We start from the raw sequence: 22,229 nt of genomic DNA on the forward strand, positions 1-22,229 counted from the left end.
CTACTTTTGTGGATGCCTTAAAACTGTACAGTTCATCAGATGAGGATTTGAAAGCACAACTGCAAGTAGTTAAAACTTTCTGAGATTATTTAAGAATGTTATTTGGTCTTCATAAATGTGCAAAAGCAGCATTTAAAGCAGGAAAGTTGCAGTACCAAGAAAATATCAATCTGGGACAGGAAGGTGATATAAACAACATGAGCAGGTAGGTTTGTACAAATATTTGCATACTGATGAAGGATTAGCAATAAAACATGAACAAATGTGAGTAAAACTAAGTAAGAAATACTTCAGAAGACTAAAACTAATATTGTAAACAGCCTTGATATCTAGGAATAAAGTCCAAGCTATAAACTACATTGTTTTTCCTGTTCTAACTTATAGTTTTGGGGTGAATGACTGGCCCCAAAAGGTATTGGTTTACTTGTACAAGAATACAAGAAAAATGTTTCATGCTTATCAAATGATATATAAAAATCAGTGTGTCTGCCAATATTATATATTCCTTGATAAGAAGGGGGTATGGGCCTCCTCGAAATTGAATACATGTATAGATCTGCAGTCATGGGACTGCATACATATCTGCTGACCTCATCAGATTCAAACATAATGAAAGTTTTAAAACATGAGGTGAGGAAGTCTAAAATAACCTCTCTGCTTAGTTTAGAAGAGTCATTCCAGTGTCAATCAGGAATGGAAACCTAACCAGAAGTAGATAAAAATTAGACAGTAACTGAATGTGCCAAAAAAGGAAAAGACAAAAGAAAGAATATAAGGAGAAGAATCAAATGGGAAGCAAAGAAATGTGGAAAAAGGCATAAATATTGTGGCAGGTACAGAGACCTCCTGGAGTAATCTCATGTTGATCAGGATTTGATGCAGGAATGTTTACGGAGAGGAGAAGAGAGCTGAAACCATATGATGAAAGGTTAACAATGGCAACCCAGGATAGTGAACTACATACATGTTGGTTTACAAAGTCCATTTAGCATATGGGAGAAACAAACAAATGCAGATTCTGTGAAAAAGTCCTGGAAGGAAGTCACACATCTTGTAGCTGGGTGTGATACAGTCATGGCAGGGGGACTGTACACTAAAAGTTACAATAATGTAACTGAGAATCATTGGAAACATGAACCACAAAGCATTATAGAGAATGCTAAATTGTACATTACATGGGATCACCCATTACGAACAGTTAAAAAATAGATCCGAGAAAACCAGATATAGTAGTCCATGAAAAGAAAAGACAAAAGAAGTATTGATCATGAAATTGCTACACCTAGTAATTACAGTGTCTTATATACAGAGAGATATAAAGTCATAAAATATCAGGATTTGTAGGGAGAAACAAGAACAATGTAGAAAAAGATATTTAGATAGTTCCAAAAGTAGTAGGAACAATAGGTCTAATAAAAATAATTTACAGACATACTTAGATATGCTATCAATGCATGTAAGCCCACATGAATTCTGGACACATTGTGGGTGCTGCGAAGAGCATTTTTTGGCCAACATAAAAGCATGAAACAATACTAATTTCATGAACTTTAATTATACCCTGACATAAGAATGGGCTCCATTCTCATCATGGTATTAGAAATCCAAATTAAACAGAGAGATGATTAGTGTACTGTGTGGCATGTGTGATAGCATTTGTGAGGTGCTGCAGTGCCTGGGTCAAAGGGATAGCATGTGCATCCACCTACTCAGGTCACTGGACAGTCACCTGGCAGTTTTTTTCTGACTCCATGGGGTCTTCTGCCTCTATGCACCTAGACTGGCACCTTATCTGTGCCTGCCACTCTTCTGTCACCAGTACAGATATTAATTAAAGTGTAGGAACCTCAAGATCATGTAGTGCTACTTCCTAGATGCAAGCTTCTTGTGGTGAGCTTGGTGTGGCATGACAGGGCTGCCCTCATAAATGTAGTCTCTATGGCAGCCCTCCAAATTGCATCAGCAGGCAGCCAAGGTCATGCAGTTATCCATTATCCTTGCCAGTGGGTGTTACTGGCAGTGCCAGTCCATGAATGGGATGCTTCCTGGCCAAGTCCAATTACAGTCTGCATTGCTCCCACAAGTGGATCCACAGCTCCTGTCACATCCATTCCTTTGCAGTGCTCTGCCATCAGCTGCAGTTGTGATCCCTGGCATCACTCCTGTGCAGACACCCACAACATGTGGCCATTTGCCTCCTCAGGAAACACCAGTTTCCTACATGCTATACCCGACTCCCCACAATCACCCGCTACATAACACAAAAGCTCTTCCACAGCTATAGTCTGTCCACAGTTCCCCCAAAATAGAATCATTGTTGATCCATCTCAATGTGTCCCATCCCACCTAAGCACATGATAGCAACTGTATCCTGCCCATCTCACTGCGTTTAATAGATTAGGTAATGTTTGATGCACATTGTGTCTAGGTATTGGGCTATGCTGCATGGCTTGGTTCCAGTATTGTATACATCAGTTTTAATCTCTGTTGTCATAGTTGTATAACAGATACTGTCTCTTTGCCAGTGCTCAGCATCATGTGATGTTCCCCTGCAGCTGGTTCTTCTGATGACTCCTTACTCAGCACCTCCTCTGCTGCTGCTGGCTCTGATACATATGTTACACTGATAGCAATACCTTTCCCTAGCTGTCTATGTACTACCATATAGTGCAGCATTGCACAAATAGCTAATATTTTGCTGTGCATCTCTGAAGGATACAGCAGCATATCACTACAGGGATCTAATACAAGCTCAACAATGTTGTGGGTCTGGGCTTCCAAGATGACTGCACACTGATCTACAACATAATTTCAGCTTTCCCAGTGTGAAAACAGAAACTGACAAAAATGAGTACCATTGAAAAATGCTTTTTTTTTGTAAAATACAGTTACTTGGTAGTAAATACACTGCCTGGTTGCCAGCAAAGAAGACATTTGGAAAACCTGAAAGAAAATCAACCATAAAAGATGAACAGAAAAAAAACTTTCTGGGAAGGATTCTGCAGCTCTTCAGCAAAAAGCAGTTCAGGCTTCAGCTGTGGTTCTAAATATGGCTTCCAGTAATTTAGAGGGAAAAATAAATCAGTTGTTCTCAGAGGTGATTAAAATAAATGAAACATTGAAGGAATATATTAATTCAAACCACAAAAGCCTGGAAAAATAGAAGAAGCTTTAACTAGCTATTCAGATAAACTGATGAAACTACAAAAATTAGAGGCTGACGTGTAGAAAAAGGAGGTTTCTCAAGAATATCTGTTTAAAAAAATAGCTCAGTTAAAGGACAGAGCATACAGAGAAATCTGGAGATTTTCAGCTATACCAGAGAATCTGGGAGGAACAGACTGTGTTAATTTTATGAAAACACACATATAAGCAACTGGAATGGTATTCTACAGAAAAAAATGTTATTTGAAAGATCATATCGAGTGTATGCTCCAAACCTGGTCATGAGAAAGCAGCCAAGACCTAAAATTGGTAAAGATGCAATCATACCAGCAAAAAGAGTTAATCCCGACAAAATTGTGACAGAAGGTCAAAGTATTGAAAACTGGAGGCAGCAAAAGTATAGAAAATTATACTCACTGCACACCAGTCAGAAGAGAAGTAAATTTATCCCAGAATTAGGTAATGTTAAGAGGCAGCTGTGAGATTCAAGCTGCTGTATCTAGCTGTCTTCAAAGTGTTTTTCCAGGAGAATCAAAGTTATTTTTTGATGTAGAGCAGGCTAAGGAGTAAATAAAAAAGTTTATCCAACAAAGAGCAAGTTAGCAAGCAGAAGAGGGCTCTGCTTCTCAATCTTCTGATGGTACGGTTCATAGAAAATGTTGCCATTGAAAACTTTTCCAATGGTACAAAGAAAAATGCTTAAGAGACAGAAAAAAGCAGAGAAGTTGACTAGAGGAATCAGCAGTACTTTGAACTTGAACCAGAGTCTGGTGTTGGGAGATGGGGATGAACAGAAGGAAGAATAGCAACTCTGAAATTAGTGAATAAATGGAAGAATATAAATAATCTTATTGCATTTGTGAGATATGTTTTTGCAAGAAAAAGTGACTGAAAAACAATGGACTTTTGTTGACTTTGTTAAACTTGCAGGTGGACTGTAAAGCATATACCTCACTTTATATCATTAATGTTTAGAAGGACACTAAAAGGGAGGAAAACTAACTGTAAGTAAAACTATTTTTGTTCTTATTAGTATTTGTATAAAACATCATGATATAAACTGTATGTTATTTATAGTAAAACAGTTTTATGTAGTGTGCAGTTAGGGGTATTTTAAATTTGGGGGGAGTAATTATACTAATTGCATGGTGGGCTCCAATAGTGACAGATGAGGAAAAAAGACAAAAATTGTAGCTTTGTGGCAGTAAGGGGCTATCGACAAGAGAGGAGGATTACAATTGCATGCATTTAGATTCCACCAAAATGATATTATGCAGCTTAAGAAAATTTGGGGTGAATTAATCAGCTTTCAGCAGGGAATATTATTTACAGGTGAGGATTGGAATTTGATTTGCAATAGTGAGGATGTATCAAGGGGAGCTAGAAGGGACAATATAACAAAAGAGGGTAGATTTCTGAAAAAATATGAAAATATTTGGTATGGAAGATATGAATTCAGTAGTGGGAACACAAAAAATTTACATATTATTCCCCAAGGTACAATAACTAGGCTAGACTAGAAAATAACTATATTTCACAAGAACATGTGTATTTATTTGAAAGCATATAAGTATTTCTGATCATGCACCAATAAAAACTAAGATAAAAAATGCAGGGTAATGAAGTAAAACTAAGACACTGACACTTTCCCACTTACCTGTTAGAAAGAGAGGAATTTAAGGAATGGGTAGTGGAAATTATTTGAGAGTTATTAGGGATGATAGAATATCTTCAGCAGTTAATGCTAGTGACTGTGATAAACTGAAAATTTAATTTAAAAATAGGGTTGAAATAAAAGAGAAAGAGATATGTTTAAGAAGTAATAGAAATTACTTACAGGGGCTGACAAGCTTTACAGCATTGCTGAATAAGAGGAATCTCACAGAACAAGAGGAGGAAGAGCAAATGTAGAGTGCTAAAGAGAAAATAAGGGAGTATATGGATAATATGCATAAATTTAGAAAGCTTGCAGTTCAGCTATTTTTTATAACAATTCCAAAGCCCAAAAAGATTTAGCACAATGACTTAGCAACAGAATGTTGAAAGGGTTGTTGACAAACTTAAGGAACCTATAAAAATGAAAAATAACAAGAGGTCCTATAGACGTTTTAAAGATATTTTCAAATTTTTTTTGAATGTTTGTATAAATCAGGCTTAATTATGCCAAGGTTAGAGGTAGATGAAGCTCAACAATTAACAGTTAAGATAGGAGGTGATGAGATAAAAACAGTGATGTATAGTCAATCTTCAGGAATAACAGATGGTATTCCTGTAGAATTTTGGAAATTGATAGAAAATGGTGATAAAAATCTAGAAGAATTTGTTTAACAGTATTTTAAAAGGATGGAAGCACCAACATCGTGGAACAAAGGTGTGCTAGCTGTGTTTATCATTTATTCATTTACTGATATTTGTTTACTGGGAAAGTCCAACTGTGTAGGAGACCATTTTCAGAGGTAGCCCAGGTAGAAAAGCTCCAAAATATTACAAAATATTTTAAGAATAATAATTTTACAGTCTTTAAAAAATAATACAAAAAACAAATACCATTTGAATAATCATGCCAAATTAGACATAATATAAAAATATTAGTTAAGAATAGATACAACTTATATTGCAATGATTCAGTAGTTAGAGAAATTTTAGCCAGTTTTTATATTTTTAAATAGAAAGGAAATGTTTTGGTAACACTCCTGTTCATCACATTTAGAATTTACCCCTTCTTTTTAGTTTACGACTGTTCATTGTCAAGTAGTGTTCAGGCTAAAAGGGTTTGCCAGCGTATGATACAGTTTTGCTGAGCTATCTTTCTAGGATTTGTAATCCATGAAGTGATTTAATAACCTTATATTTTAAAATTGTGTAATTTTAATAGTGTTAATATCGTGACTTAAGCTGTAATTTTAGATTATTTTTATTTGATTGCAGCTCCTTCTGTGTTCATTTTTATTCCATGTACAGCCATTTGTTACTCTGTTTCAAGTTTGGATATAAGTAATATTTATTTAATTGCGAGGGATTATTATTTAATTATTTATTTGTTAATGTTAGATGCAAATCTTTTTTAGCAGACAGCTGGTACAGATGTCCACCTTAGCAGATGCTGAGACAATATTTAAATGGTTATGCTTTATTGTGTTCATGATGAGGCATTCACTGAGTTGCCTGTTGCTGTTCTACTAGGGAATTGGAAAATACATGGGGATCGTAGTGTTTTTATTGTGGTTCATATCTTTAAAGCTGAGTGTCTCTTTTTTAGATGCCGCATAATTAGTTATGAGACATTCTAGATATAGTTTGACTAAATGTGAAACAATTTCATACAGTTCTGATTGTTTTTAAAATGACTAGTTATAGTTCTACTTATTTAGATAATTGGAACATTATTGAATAAATAATTTAATCAGCTCATTATAGATGTTCTATGGGAGGTAAAAATTCATATATTGAACATAATATCTAATCTATGGATCATTCTCAAACTGCTAAAAAAATCATTTTTGTTGTTTAAGCTATGGCACTGTATTTATTCTCTAAGAGAACAGAAGGTAGAATAACAGCAAAGGATTTTATATGTCTCCATATACCACTTCCACTCTGATGAAAATACATAATTAATAAAATAGTTTAAATGATTTGGAGGAAGCCCAAATATTATGAAACCAAAGCCTATAAGGCTGATGTTGGTTTACTATAATGGATTCAATGCTAAAAAGGCAATGGTACTTTTAACTTTTAAACTTGATGTTTTGTTTGCATTTGGAATATGTTTTATGAAAGTTTTCAAGAGAATAGTAGATTCATTGCTATTTACAGTTATTGATTCACTTTAAAGATATAGTTATTGCAAAAACATATTTTATATCCTAATTACCTTTCTGTTGTAGTCATGTCATAGGCCATTTCGTTTTTAGTTACTTTTACCATAGGTGACCTTATTTGTAACCTTTTCTATGTGTCTATGCTTTTCTAGCACTTTAATGATGACTTATATTATGAGAGGCATATATGCATAAAATATAAAGTATGAGTAGGAGTATTAAATATGGTTAACATTATTCATTTTAAAGGACCTTGTAAAAATAAGGTGATATATATATATATATATATATATATATATATATATATATATATATATATATATATATATATATAAAAAACATTACATTTCTGCTATGGGTGTAAGTTAAGCAATCATATAATATTACAGTTGCAGTGCTTATTTAATCAGAGCACAATCGAGTGGAATACATAATATGTTATATAGGAAAAAACAACACTCATTTGTTTACTTAGGTCACAGAGACCTTATTTGTTCTGGGAGCTATGATGGAATATAGAATGTGATTTTTTTTCTCTTTCTCTGTTTTTCATTAACATGTTATAGTTTTGGAATGGCAGAATGGTATTATTCTTGCTTCTACTGATATGTGGGATGACTATGATAGATTCGCTATTCAAATCAGGAGTGTTATACTCCATGTGGGGAGTGAAAGTTGAAACAACTTCATGTTTAATTTTTTGTGTAACATTTTGTCCTGTTTTGGTGTCTACAATTATACTCATTTTATTCATCTGTAGTAACATCAACTCTACTAGATTTACAGTTGCAGTTCAGGATTTATTAGCATTGCCACATTTTAAAGTTTTAATGTTCTCAGTTATAATTTTCCTTAGACTATTACATGAAATATTTAAAGTACATTTCTATTAATATCAATGGATTAAATAATGGTTGCAAAATGGGTAGTTTAAATAAATTTTTAAAATTATTTTCTTCTCAGATCATATTCATCCAAGAAACCCATTTGTTATCAAATACATATACAGATACAGATAGATACATATAGACTTAATAATAAATACTATATTATATTAGCAAGTCCCCAATACAATCAGAAAAGAAGAGTAGCTACTTTGTGGAAAAACTCTCTGCCTATGCCAAATATACTAAGTACATATAGCGATGATAAAATGATGTTTTGCTCAGTAATATTAGAAATTAAAAGACAATTATACATTCTCATTAATGTCTACTGGATTCCTTTTATAGGAGTTAAAACAGTTAAACATCAATTAGATTGGATTATTCATCCTTCAAAGGGTAGTTTAATTTTTGCAGGAGATTTTAATTGTATATTAAATGAGAAGGACTCTAATTCTACTGGGAAACATAGAATATCAGCTTCAGCAAAAGCATTGATAAATTTCATTAACCTGTTTCATATTAGTGATGTGAATGAGTTTTCACTCTCTGATTATCTTTTTTTTTTTTTTTGCTCACTTTTCACATAGATATGGATTACAGTCAAGAACTGATAGAATTTATGTTTCCAACAGTTTAACCACTAGTCTTGGTAAGGTTAAGGTAGTCTCTTGTCCACTTTCTGACCACAGCTCCATAACATTTGAGCTTATTTTGAACCATAATAATAATATCCACATTAAAAGAATACCTGCATATATAACTAACTTAAAAGATTTCAAAGAATTCTTTAGTAAGGAAATTTGGACTCACAATGAATTTAATAACACTGAAGATACATCTGAGATTCATATATGGGATGCTCTGAAATCATATTTAAATAGCAAAAATTATGAATTGGTACACTTTAACTCATTACATCCGAGTGGTGCCTCCAGGTGCATCTGCAGTTACCTCCTACTGACGCCTCTAGGCATCAAATATTGCTTGTTCATATTTGCATTAATAATTCCAAAACCATGCTACATACAAGGTATCAGAAGGCTTTATCTTGAAGCATACTTGATGGCAAACAAAACTGTATCAGTATTCAAACTCTTTCAATGAGTATTTGTTAGCACTGTAAGGTGATAACTTATTTTTTTAAAGGCGCAAATCACACCCACTGGGAGTTAAAGGTATACACTGAAAAGAGCTGTACTGGAGGGAATGAGTTAAAGAAAAAGCAATGGGATAAGGATCAACTTGAGTTACAGGAAAAAATGCCAAACCAAAACTAGAAAGTCAAAAAGACAATAAAATTTCAATAAAATAAATTAATAAATTACAAAGCAAATATCTAGAAATTTTAAAACATAAAACTAATATAAATCTTGAAAATATTAAGTTAACAAACTTCTCTATAAATCCAAAATCCATGCATAAATTAGCCTTTAGAACAAAATTGATTATTAAATCTAATCATATTAAAGAGTTATATTCAGCTGATAGAAAGAAAAAGGTTACTATTATAGAAGATCTTTTAAGAGAATGTATTTATTTATTTATTTATTTATTTGACATTTGTTAACCAGGTTGGTCCAATTGAGCCAAAACAGCCCTTTTTCAGTGGAGACCCAAGGAGAAAAGCTCCAGTACATAGACATAGTAATAATAACTGAAAATAAAACTCTGAAATAACAATGAATAAAGCAGAAATCATAAAAACTGTATAAGACTGACATAGTCAGAAATATAAGTAGATACAGTAAGAAAACATGCATGGTATATGGAGGCAAATACATTGTTAAAGATATAAATAGAAAAGTATAACCTAGCTATGTTTTTTTTTTAACTACAGACAGGGAGGTGGGAAAGAGATGAAAGTAGTATTAGTTGAGAAGTATGAGAACAAAAAGATGGTAAAGTGAGGTTTAGTATAGTAAAGAGAAGATAGCTAAGTGAGGGATAGTATATACATATTTACATGGGTTGTAGTAGCCTGATATGTGGAGTAGAGAAAATAGAGAGACAGCAGTAAATAAAGTATAGGAGTCAGAGAGTACTGTGCAGGGTACTGTTGGCAAAAGGATGTGGAAGAGATTAGGTAGGTTCATGACAGTGACAGAACCTAAAGTCAAGTAGAAATTGTTTTAGCTCTTTTTTGAAGTGCAGGGGGAGGGTTCTTATGCATGAGGAGAGTTTATTCCATGCCTGGGCTACAGTATGTTTGTAGAGAAGTTTTCCTATGTTTTTGTTATGTTTATGGATGGCAAGGAGTTGTTGATTGGATGTACGGAGAGAATGACTGAGAGTGTAATAAATAACAAGGGAGGAGAGGGAGGGGCAGGATGTGGGTTTGTATAGAATGGAGTGTAGGATTTCAAATTGAGTCAATTGGAGTTGTTGGGAAAATTGTAGCCTTTGGAGTGTATTGAGAGCAAGACAGTGGTTTGAGTTATGTGGTTTGTTAGTAGAAAATCGAGCTATTTTGTGGTATGTTTGTTCTAACTTAGATGAAAGTATAGATTGGATATTAGTAAAGAATGGAGTTGCATAGAGAAGGGAGGGGAGGAGGAGTGCTTGAGCCAGGAAGAGTTTAGTGTCAGAGGTAAGGAATTTCCTGTTGCTATATAATAGTCCTAGTTTTTGGTGTTTTTTTTAATACTTTGATGGATATGTGGGTTAAATTTCAGTTCATCATCAATAATGGTTCCTAAAAGTTTAGTGTGGGGCTCAGCTTTAATGGTGGTCATGTCAATAGATGTAACTACAAAGGCAGATTTATGGTGAGCTAGAGCTTGAGGCAGGAATAGCAGAAGTTTACGTTTTTTTTTTGGATTTAAGATTAGCTGATTGTCAGAGAGCCATTTTTTGATGGAAAGGAAAGAATTTTGGGTATGTGTGTGCAGGTCAGAGATAGTGGTTGAGATGTTAAGGAGTGTCAAATCATCTATATAATGAATAAAGGAGGATTGTCAGCAAGCAGTATGGAGGTCATTAGTGAAGATATTGAAAAGTAGAGGTCTGAGAATGGAGCCTTGGGGATCACCAGTTTTGATGGGTAGGAAGGAGGAACAGGAAGTGAGCCATCTGACTGATTGCTGCCTATTGGAGAGGAAACTTGTGAACCAGTCAAGAGAGGGTCCAGAGAGGTTGAAACTGGGTCATTTAGACAGAATTAAAGGGTGAGAAACAGTATCAAAGGCATGGAAGAGGTCAAGGAAAAGACAAGATACTCTTGGTTGTTGTCTCTGGCCTTGGCTACTGTGTGAGTAAAAAATAACTGTGCAGTGGCAGTGCTATGGTATGGCCTGAAGCCATGCTGTGTGAGAGTTAGCATGTTTTCCTGGAGAATAAAATTCATGAGCTGAGTGTGGATGCATTTTTCAAGTATTTTTTGATAAAGGGGAAATTATAGGTATGGGCCCTATAATTAGATGGGTCAGTAGAATTTCCACCTTTCTGCACTGGGACAGTGTAAAAGGATTTCCAGATCTCGGGGACTGTGGCCTTTTGAATGGATCTATTGATTAGTAAAGTAGTAGGATCTATGGATTTGGCGGCAAGTTTGAGGAAGGTGGGAGGAAGGTTGTCTGCAGAGTTGGAGCAAGGTTTATGTTTGAGAAGTAGTGATTTGATATAGGCAGTGGAGACTGGTTTGAGGGAGAAAACGTTTTTGCTGTGTGGGTTAGAAGAGGTGAGAGGGGGATCAGGGTTGCGATTGGTATGTGTTAATTTTTGAATAGTATCTATGAAGTGGTTGTTAAGAAGGGTGGCAGTTTCTAGTGTGGTATTGTTTGGGAAAGGAGAGCATGTGGAAGGGTTTCTAGGATGAAGAATTTTGTTTACAGTAGATCAAAATTTTTGTGGATTAGATTTTCTGTTGAATTGGGGTGAGGTGTAGAAAGTTTTCTTATTGTTGTTGATTAGTTTTTTGGAGAGATTCCTGAGTTGTCTATAGTTTTGGAGAAGAGATGGTGTTTTCGTTTTAACCCAAGCTTTCCAAGCACTATCGCTTTTATGCATAAGAATTCAGGTATCTTTAGATAACCAGGGGGCTTAGTTAGCTTTAATTCTAATTATCCTAGGTGGGTCATGAGAGTTGAAAATGTCAAGAAATATCTAATTAAACTTTATCATGGCTTCACTGAGAGAGAGCTGCTGGAGGACTGACCGGCTGATGTGTGATAGTAAGGAGTTAAATATTTCAGGGTTAAAATTGGACAGTTTACAACAGTCTCTGTAAGAGTATGATTTAGGTGCCTGGAGAGTGTATCTTTTGATGTGAATAGGAAGATGGTCACTCAAGGTATCAGGTAAGGTATGTGAGTTCTGGTAGACAGAGGGGGCGTTAGTAAGAATCCAATCAATGACTGGGTAGGTAGGTGAAGTTTTAGGAATGCATGTAGGTGATGTGACTAGTTGTTGGAAACCATGTAAGATAATGCTGAGTTGTAGGGAGTCAGTTGTTAGTTTGGACCAGTCAATATTTACATCTCCAAGGATGACAGTTTCATAGGTTATATTGAGGGAGAACCAAAACAGAATATACTCAACAGTGGTGATACTATTACCTGCTGAGATGTATATAGAGGCTATGGCAAATTTCTTGTGTGAATTTAGGTGGCACTTCAGAATAAGTATTTCAGCAGGGTGGAAATTTGGAACAGAGATGGTAATGGTTGACAGGTTAAGTTGATCAAAATAGAGGATGGCACCACCTCCACCTTTCTTTGGGATTCTGTTGGAATGGAATATGTTATAACCAGGTGGGAAAACTGCAGTATTAGGGATAGAAGGTATTAGCCAAGTTTCAGATAGGGTAAGAATATGTGGGGAGTTATAGGCAATCCAGGCGTGTAGTTCTGAGATTTTGTTGACAATGCTTTGGGCATTCAGAGAGTAGATAGAGATGCCTTTTGGGTAGGAAGTGGCAGGACTGGGAGGGAGAGTAAAGGCAGTTGGAGTGAGGAAGGGGGAATGGAGGGTGAGGTTTTGTGAGTGCCATGTAGAGAGTTGGGCCGGGGTTGGGATGGATATCACAGGAGAGAAGTAAGGTAATTGTGGGTATATTCAGGAGTGCATGGAGAGGATAGAAAGTGATGTGCTTTAATTTAGGTTTAAAGTAGAGGGAGGTATACTGAAGTATGTTAGGCATGAAGGCAAATATTGGAGAAGTTTTAGAGGGGGGGATGCTGAATATGTGGATGTTGTCTTTATAAGTTAGGTATATTAAGGTTGTAGGAGATATACTAGGTTAAGACAGTTGCATATGATAAGAGGCAGAGACTATGAGAAGGAAAAGTAGTGGGAAAGTTAAATGGATGTGGATATTGACATGGAACATTGTAAGGTGAGAGGGCACTGGAGTAATGGATAGGGTGGGTTGGAGAGTGTGAAGATAGTGTGTGGTAGAGTGTGCCTAATTTCAGGGGGGCGAGTGGTTATGAAGAGGAAGTGGTAGATGATGGGTATGCAATGAAGTAAGAGGTGTGGTTAGAGTATAAATTCAAAATAGGTGGTGGGTGTGAATGGGGGTTGGGTAGGGGAGTGTAGTGAGCCCAGAGCGTAGTGGAGGGTGAACAGAGCAGGAAGAAATCAGGTCAAGAGACAGACCGTGGGAATAAGAAAAACAGTCAGTCAGTATCTTGTGTCTTTCAGCTTATCCCGGTTAGGGGTCGCTACAGCGGAACTCCGGTCCGCTAATGATTGGTAGTGGATTTTTACATGTCGAGTTACCAGCCCTGCCACACAACCTTCAACGAAGGCATGCCCATTCATGCATGCCTCCACACAGAAGACGCTGTAGCTGAGAATCAAACGGGACAATGTCTTGCTATGAGGCGACAACACTACCACAGTCAGTATAATAACCAAAAAAAATGATGGAGCAGAGCTAGCTCCTTATAACAGCAAAATCTAACATATACCGTGACAGAGACAGAGTTGTAGTGTAGTAGCAACTGGTAATACAATGTAGCAACTGTACTCAGTATTTTAGCAACAAAGTTAAACTAAAATATAGTAGTAGTTTAGTGCACATTGCACAAAATGTTTCTTTTATAGTAGCAGCTGCACTCAGTAAAGTCAGTGCAATTTTGTTAGGAGATACCAATTAGAGCACCTTATGAACTTAAATAACCTGGGTGAATATGCATACAAAAATATCAAGTAGCTACACTTCTAACTAGTTGTACTCAAATGACTACTTATTCTATCCAAGTTATAAGGACTGTATGTGGCAGCAACAATAGAATGATTCATCCAGAAACTCCGCCCTACTGGACTTTCACAGAGAAGAAGTAAATAACACAGTACAGTTCACAAAAACCTAATAACTGTATTACATGTAAGTCAAAATAACAAGTTACAGGTCACTTACAGTGGTGGTACTCCTCATTAGAGAGGCAAGATGAGCTTCTGAATACTGCAAGTTTGAAAATGGAGTCATTTGGGCTACCTGTATTTGTAACTTAGCTTCCAAACGTGGAAAGGGGAGGGTCTCAGGTGAATAGCGCAAACAAGCTGCAAAGCTCACAGTAGCTCAGAAACCAGGCAAGAGATAGACTGTTGCAGGAAAAAAAAACAGAATGTCTAATAACCAGCAATGAAGTTGTTTTAGTGAAGTATTAGCAATCTTAATGGATATTTAGTGTAGCCTACATGCTGAGTTAGTCCATATGGGTGTCCTTCACTTAGCGGCAGTCAGCAAGGTGGAAATTGCAGGTTTGGAGCTATGCCGTACTATATGCAGCTTTGACTGCTAGCTAGTTCAACTGAGGCTAGTGAGGGAGGCACAAACAATTTGCTTGTAGCTCAGAGGTTAGCTAGCTCTAAAAGCAGGATATTCCTCTAAAGTTTTTTCTGCTGGAGCAAAGGGAGGAAGGGGGAGGGGGCCTGTTGGGAGACCAATCAAGCAGGGAGTGCATGCCACTAAAAACAGATAGTGAACAGAGAGCAAAAGCTTTAATATATTTCAGTTAGGTAGAAACTTACTTTCTTCACATTAAGTGGCCAATATGGAGTACAAGTTTCCCGGTTATGGATATAACTGGCAGGTTAAGTTGGATACATTGGGAGCGTTGAGGACCAAGACACAAGGACAGCTGGAGGATTGTGAAGAGAAAGAAAAAAAGAGAGAGAGGTTATAGCTACAGGAAAGATACTAAGCTCTACTTAATTAATAGTAAGAGTTATAACACTTTTCAAAAAAAAACAAGGGAGCAGTGCTAGTTCCTTATAACAGCAAAATCTGACATATACTGTGACAGAGACGGAGCTGTAGTGTAGCAGCAACTGGTAATACAAAGTATAACTAATTTCAGAAATATTAATCAATTTAATCCAGTAATGGACTCACAAGATGCAATCAAACATTTTATTAGGAAATATACTAAAAAAAATTGACAGATGAACAATTAAAACTAATAGATTGACCTATACTGATGTCTGAACTTAAAATTAAATTAATAAACTAAAACTTAATAAAGCCCTGGGTAATGATGGTATAATTCCAGGACTTTATAAACTTATGCCTAAAGACATTTTAAATGTCTTGCTTCATGTTATTTTTTTTTTTTGGTTAAAGATTTAGCAGGGAATCCACCATCATGGAAATATACACTTATATCTCAAATTTTGAAAACAGATAAAGACCCAGCTGAGTGTTCTTGTTATAGGCCAATTTCATTATTAAATGTTGATTTCAAAATATTCATGGCTACACATGCTAGTAGAATTCAACAATTTCTTCCATATTTAATTAATAGTGATCAAACTGGATTTATAAAAAAACAGTAATACTTAAAATAATATTAAAAGACTATTAACCATACTTAATTATACAAATAACATAAAAGACAATTTAACTTTAATAAGTTTAGACATCAAGAGCACCTTTGATTCATTTAATTGGAAATACCTTTTATTAGTTTAGAGGAATGTAATTTTTAAAATGTTTTTCTGTAACTTATAAATCTCCTTTATGATAATTCCTTAGCTTACATAAAAATAGGCTCTTATATCTCAGAGTTTATTCTGATTGCTAAAGGAACTTAGCAAGGTTGTCCATTGTCACCTATGCTTTTTACTTTAATTATGGAACCATTTGCAAATTAGATAAAGTCAAGATCAGATATTAAAGGAATACAAATAAATTACAATCTAAGCTCTAAAATACTTTTATTTGCTGACAATATACTTTTGTCCTTGAATGACAATAAAAAATCTCTTAATACTCTCTTTAGGGCTGTTGAAACTTTTCAGTCTAAATCTGGACTTACCTTTAATGAAAACAAAATAAAAAGTTTATGTATAAATTCCAATATACATGATATGGAGGAAAGGATTTTCTAAATATATTGTGGAAGATAAAAAAATATTTAGGGATACTTTTAACAGAAAATATTAAAATATAATAAATATAAATTATAACGAGTTTCAATATTATAAAAAATCATATTAATAAATGGAGTAGGTTCCTATTTTCAGTAGAATAGAGACTTTCTTTAACAAAAATTATTATCTTACCAAAATATTATACATAATACAATCACTATCCCTTCCTCTCCCCAAACACTGTTTAAGAGAATTTAATTCCTTTATTCTTAGGTTTCTTTGGTATCCTGATAAACCTAGATTGGCTCTTAATCATCATATAACAAATTTGTCTTCTGGTGGTATCAGATTATCTGATTTAGAATTATATTCTTTATCATCAGTTATAAAGACAATTACTGTCTGGTCAAATAATAATTACAATGCTAAATGGAATGGCATACAAGAAAGTATTTGTTTAAAATATAATTATCAAATACTCTCACCTCACAATATGATAATTAATAATTTTCTTTGCTAGTAAAAGATTATATTTTGGAAATTCAATATCAATCAACTAACTCCTCTTATATCACTATGATATTGATTAACTTCTGAAATTTTGTTTACAAAAATCCAGCATATAAAGCATGTTTTAAAATTTCTTATAGCATATACACAAAACAATATATGTACATTTAATGTATTTACAATAACTGCATTTAAGGTGAAAAATCTAACATTAGTAACATTAGTTAGAGTCGAAAGATAAAGAAAAGTTATATTCACTAGATTTTACATTAAAAAAATGTATTTAAACAAGGAAATATGCCTAGATAGTCAAAGTTTTAGACATACAATAGAGAAGAAAGTTAATCTAATGCAAACATCAATAAAAACACTGTTCCTAAATTCACTGACCTTTTAATTATTTTGATGCACCAAAATATTTCATAAAAAGGGCTTTTATCTAAAATGTGTAACATGATTAAAATAATACAAAATATTACAAAGAAAATTATTGGGATTATTTTAATTCCATAAATAATTATTAGCCAAGTGAAGATGAAAAGAAAATGATTCTATCATCCTCTAAACAAACTACTTCTTCATTAAAATGGAAGTTATTTTCTTGGAAATTTATGCATAAAGCATTTATCATTGTGCATAAAATTGAATTAATCTATAAAAAATGTTGGATGTTGGGGATGTAAGTTGAACATCAAAGCAGATTGGCAATATATGTTTTCGAATGTAATGTAATTAAACTATTTTGGAATGATATTAATTTTTTTACAGGTGCTATTTAGTGATAAATTTACTTTAACTAAATTATTAATCTTATTTAATACTCCAATACCTTCAGGTGTTAAAAAAATAAACCATTCACTTCTTTGGAGTATTTTATCAATTGCAAGGAAAATAATCACCAAGAAGTGGAAAAGTGAATTGAAAAAAATTTTAACCATTGCTGAAGTCATCTGGAATTACAGTCAAGGAAAGAACAACTAGAGCTACCACTTCTTAAAACTAATGTATGAAACTCAAACAACTGCTAAACAAACAGTCATTAATTGTTTGGAAACAAAAGATTACTTCATAAACATATAGAATTTCTTATTTTTCATGTATAGTAGACACCTTTCTAAACAGTTGCTTTTATTTTGAGTTGATATTTTCTATTCGTTGTTTTTTTCCTTGTTTAATTATCTAATTTATATATATATATATATATATATATATATATATATATATATATATATATATATATATATATATATTATAATGTTAAATTTTATTTTCCTATAAAATCTTAATAAAATATTGAAGCAAAAAAAAGAAACACAGAGAGTGGCAACAATGATGGAAAAATGCATTATCAAACAGAGTGTAAAATGTATAGACAATAAACTACATTGCAAAATTTTATCACACTAAGTAGTTTATTTTGCTTCTGAAAGAGGAAGATGTAAGATGTGTGTCCTCTTTCTTTAAATTATTATTATTACTAGTATGCTGGTCATGTACTGTTATCTTTTTATGTACTAGACAGCTTCAAAAATCACATGTGATGAGGGGGATTCAGAAAAGTGTGTGACAGGGTAAATCAAGCCTGAAAGTAGGGATATACCTCCAAAAACCAGAGCATCTTATACAGGGGTAAGCCAGACCTGAAATAAGAATGTTTCTCCAAAAATGAGGACAACTGAGAGGTCTAAATACATATGCTATGGATATCCTCACATTTTAATGCAATCTCTGTCTCTCTTTCTATCTCTCTGTTATATAAGAAATGATATTGTATAAACTTGCTAACTGAAGTGTCTCATCACACTACTTTTACAAGTCTCTGAATTGTGCCACCATGTTGCTTACTCTCAATTTGCAACTGATCTTATTTACTTTTTATCACTCAAATGCATGTCCTTAAACTATTGTTTGTCCATGGTGCTGATTGCTCTATTTTCCAAAGCAGCACCATAGCACTACCTATGTCTCCATATCAGCCCCTCTCTGCAAGTCATTGTTCATCGCACTTTTTCATTTAACACCCTGCACTAATTGTTTCTGAATCCTGACCATTGTCTTGTATTCTGTAAGTAGTAAGAGCTAATACGTATGCTATACTCATTAGACATAAAGCTGTATCATTTATATTCTTGAATGAAAAAAACTTGTAAGAGAAGTTTATTTTCATCAGAGTAACACATAAACTGTCAAGTGTACGCAGCTTATTTTATATTCCTAATAAATTCCTTTCCTGATTGTACTTTTTCGAGTTTGATTTTCTTCAACTCTTTAAATGTTGTAGATGTTGACTGCCCTATATTATTATTCCATGGATGATAATTATATTCAGACTTACAAAAATTAATTTATGGCACATAACACTGTAGTTTTATTTTGCGGAGAACGTCTCAATCTAGTAGAGTATATAAGAGAAAAAAAATTCAAACGATTCAGTTTGAGATGTAATAGATGAAGATTCCTTAAGTTGTTGTATTTTTCCTTGCTTGAATAGTCATGGTCAAATCTGACAAGAATTCCTTCATATTCTTTACAGCCTTTTGACCAAGCACATTTTATTATCTCTTGCTCAGCTAAAACTACTGTTGAATCTATTTTCCCTTATTTTGGTGACAGGCTGTGTTAGTTTTTTCTGTCAGTGACATTTGGGTACATTCATTTCTATCTAAGCATGTTAAAGTTAGTGTCAGAACAAGATTTAAATGACTTTGTCAGAAAACCATTCATGTTTCTCTTTCCTTCATCTTCTGATAAGCCAATAATTATATATTTTATGTAGCTTTGTTCTCTGTGTCATGTAGTTTAATTTTAAACTGACAACTCTCTCTCTCTCTCTCTGATCCTCATGTACGTTTGACTCAAGGTGTGCCATCTGTAACTATGACAGCTTCTTCTGATTCCTTCCCATTTCCAACCATATGTCAACTAAAGTAGCATTAACGTAAGCACTAAAACTCTGTCCCTTTCTGAATATTTAGCAATGCTCTTCCATGTTTCTCACTGAAGAGACAAGTTCACCTAGATTCAAAATTGTTTCCACACTCATACCTCTCAACTGATTTAGGCATAGTGCTACAATTTTTGCTATCAGAGATTGCCTTGCTCTTCTTAGATTTATTTGATTTTCTTCATAAAGTTAGTCCTTTCTAAGACTATTTATGGCTATGTGCATTAATAAATTATTAAACTAAGACTGTATAAAACATTCTTATTACTAACTATATGTGGTCTGTTAGATACAAGCTTTCTGTTTTGAAAAATAACAATGTTCTCCTTTTTCTGACCCTCTGCTATGATTTTATAACAAATTGTCATACATAGCCATCACACTTTCAAAATTAAGCATATGTACATATTATAAACTTTACTTCCCTGATTAGCCATAGCCTGAGAATTGGCACTCCTGAACCCCCAGTATTAAACAACATAGAGCTATATATGAACACATAAAACTGGAAATATTAGATTAAAAAGGTAATATGCTTTTTTAGAGATATGAGATCTAGTTCCTCCAAATGTATATTGTGTAATAACTTGCCCTCTACTGGACTAGGTTGGAACAGTTATACACATATTTTAGCTCCTTTTACAAAAGTTATCTGGCCTGTTACATAGGTATAATTAAGTAATTGCAGTCGGACACATATTACATAAAAATATTTCTTCATTACTAAGCTCTTAATATATCAAATCTCCAGCGATTAGCTATTTTAGAGTAGCAAAAGACTGCCTTCTAATAAATGACCACTATGAGCTTGGGCAAAAATCAGACACTAACAAATAAATGTTAAGAAAACTAATTCTATAAAAGAATAGTCCCTCAAGACTCAGTTTAACAACTAAATCAAAACCTCTGCATAGCATGTTTTAAATTTAGAATAAATAATGATTAATGTTTTGTTTCTTCTACACCCTTGGTAGAGACCTCAAACATCAGCATCATGTAAGATAACAAAATTTAACTGAGGAATATGCATGTCTATCTAACAAATAGTCATAAGTCAAATTTGCTTTCCTCACCACCATTTTTGTGTACAGTTGAACTACTACAACAAAATAATAATATTCAGTACCAATGGCCACAGTGACATCTCTAGTCTGGAGTCTGGACATATCTGATGAAAGCCACAACACTGTAGTAGATTCCCGATAAGGTAAAAGCAAATAAAAATAAATAAATAAAAAGAAATGGAGCAGGAACACAGTAATTTTATTAATATCCCTTACCAAACTAAGACACCCCCATAAGAAAGAAGCCAGCATTCAGGTGCTAAATCCAAATCAAAGATACAAGCATGTCATCAAATTAATTTCAGGAGCACGCAGCCAATAAATATCTCAAACTAAAAGTATAAATGAAAAAAAATGTAGGAGTGGGGATCTGACTGCTCAAGGCAGCACTGAGTAATACCCCTTTCATCTCAGGCATTACTGTAAGATCTCTCAACCAAAGCATTAAGCACTACAGAAAAACTCATACTGACCTATGATTCATAACTAACCAACAATATAGGAACATTAACACAAGTCCATTGATTATCCACAGTTATGAACAGCCTCTTATCCTCTGCTTTACACTTTTACTGATTGAGATGAAGCTCCAACCTTTTTAGTTCTCTCTCCAAAAGTGCAGACCTTTCCGCTCATCACCATCTTCCTCTTATATAACTCAAAACACTTTACTGAAGAATTTGTAGCTGGTTGAACTTCCTGACCCTGTTCCACTTATGAGTTGGGATAAGTAGGAGATGATACCTCCATTAATTTCTATGCCAAATTCAGGCAGCAACATACAAGTTTATGTGTCCTCAAAAATGGTTTTGGCTTCTACCAGATATATATTCTTGAAAAACACAAAGTAAAACAAATTGAACTTTGAACCATTTATTCTACACAGGCATATAGCTAGAAGAAGCTAACTGCACTTTTTTCTTAGTCACAGCCACAAAATGTATTCATACATACTCTGGCATAACCTAAAGTTGGTCTCTTACCCAAATGTCAAAGTAAAGTACAGAAAATCCTTTTTTTAATTTGTATGTCTTGATGCAGACAATTACTTGTCTTGGTTCCTTAGAGTTATGGGCTTGCCAGGCTTGGCAATTTTATGTACCTGCTCTTTTTTTATATTAGACTCCTAAATGGTTATCTGTTTTGCAATTTCAGTAACAATAAATGCCACATAGTCCTGCCTTTTTATTATTATTTTATTTATTTATTTACAGTATTTATTTTTTGTCATGGTCTCCAGTAACACAAGTATTTTTCTTCGAGCCTGATGTTCTCTGCTGTACACACTTTATTATCTCCCGCATCCCACCTGGCAAACTACATTGGCACCCTTCTATTCTAGTTTCAACACTTGCCTAGTAATAACATCTGAACAGACTCCGAATGATCAGAAAGATCTGCCTCTATTTCTTCAAAGACCCATTAAAGGGAATTCCCTATCTCATCCACTGTATTGTGCAGTGCACCACTGCTCTGTAGGCAGTAACAGCATGTCATGGGGGTGGAGACCACTCATACAAGT

This window comes from Protopterus annectens, chromosome 5.part0, assembly GCF_019279795.1.
Source record: "Protopterus annectens isolate FY-2018-M chromosome 5.part0, PAN1.0, whole genome shotgun sequence".
NCBI classification, from domain to species: Eukaryota; Metazoa; Chordata; order Ceratodontiformes; family Protopteridae; genus Protopterus; species Protopterus annectens.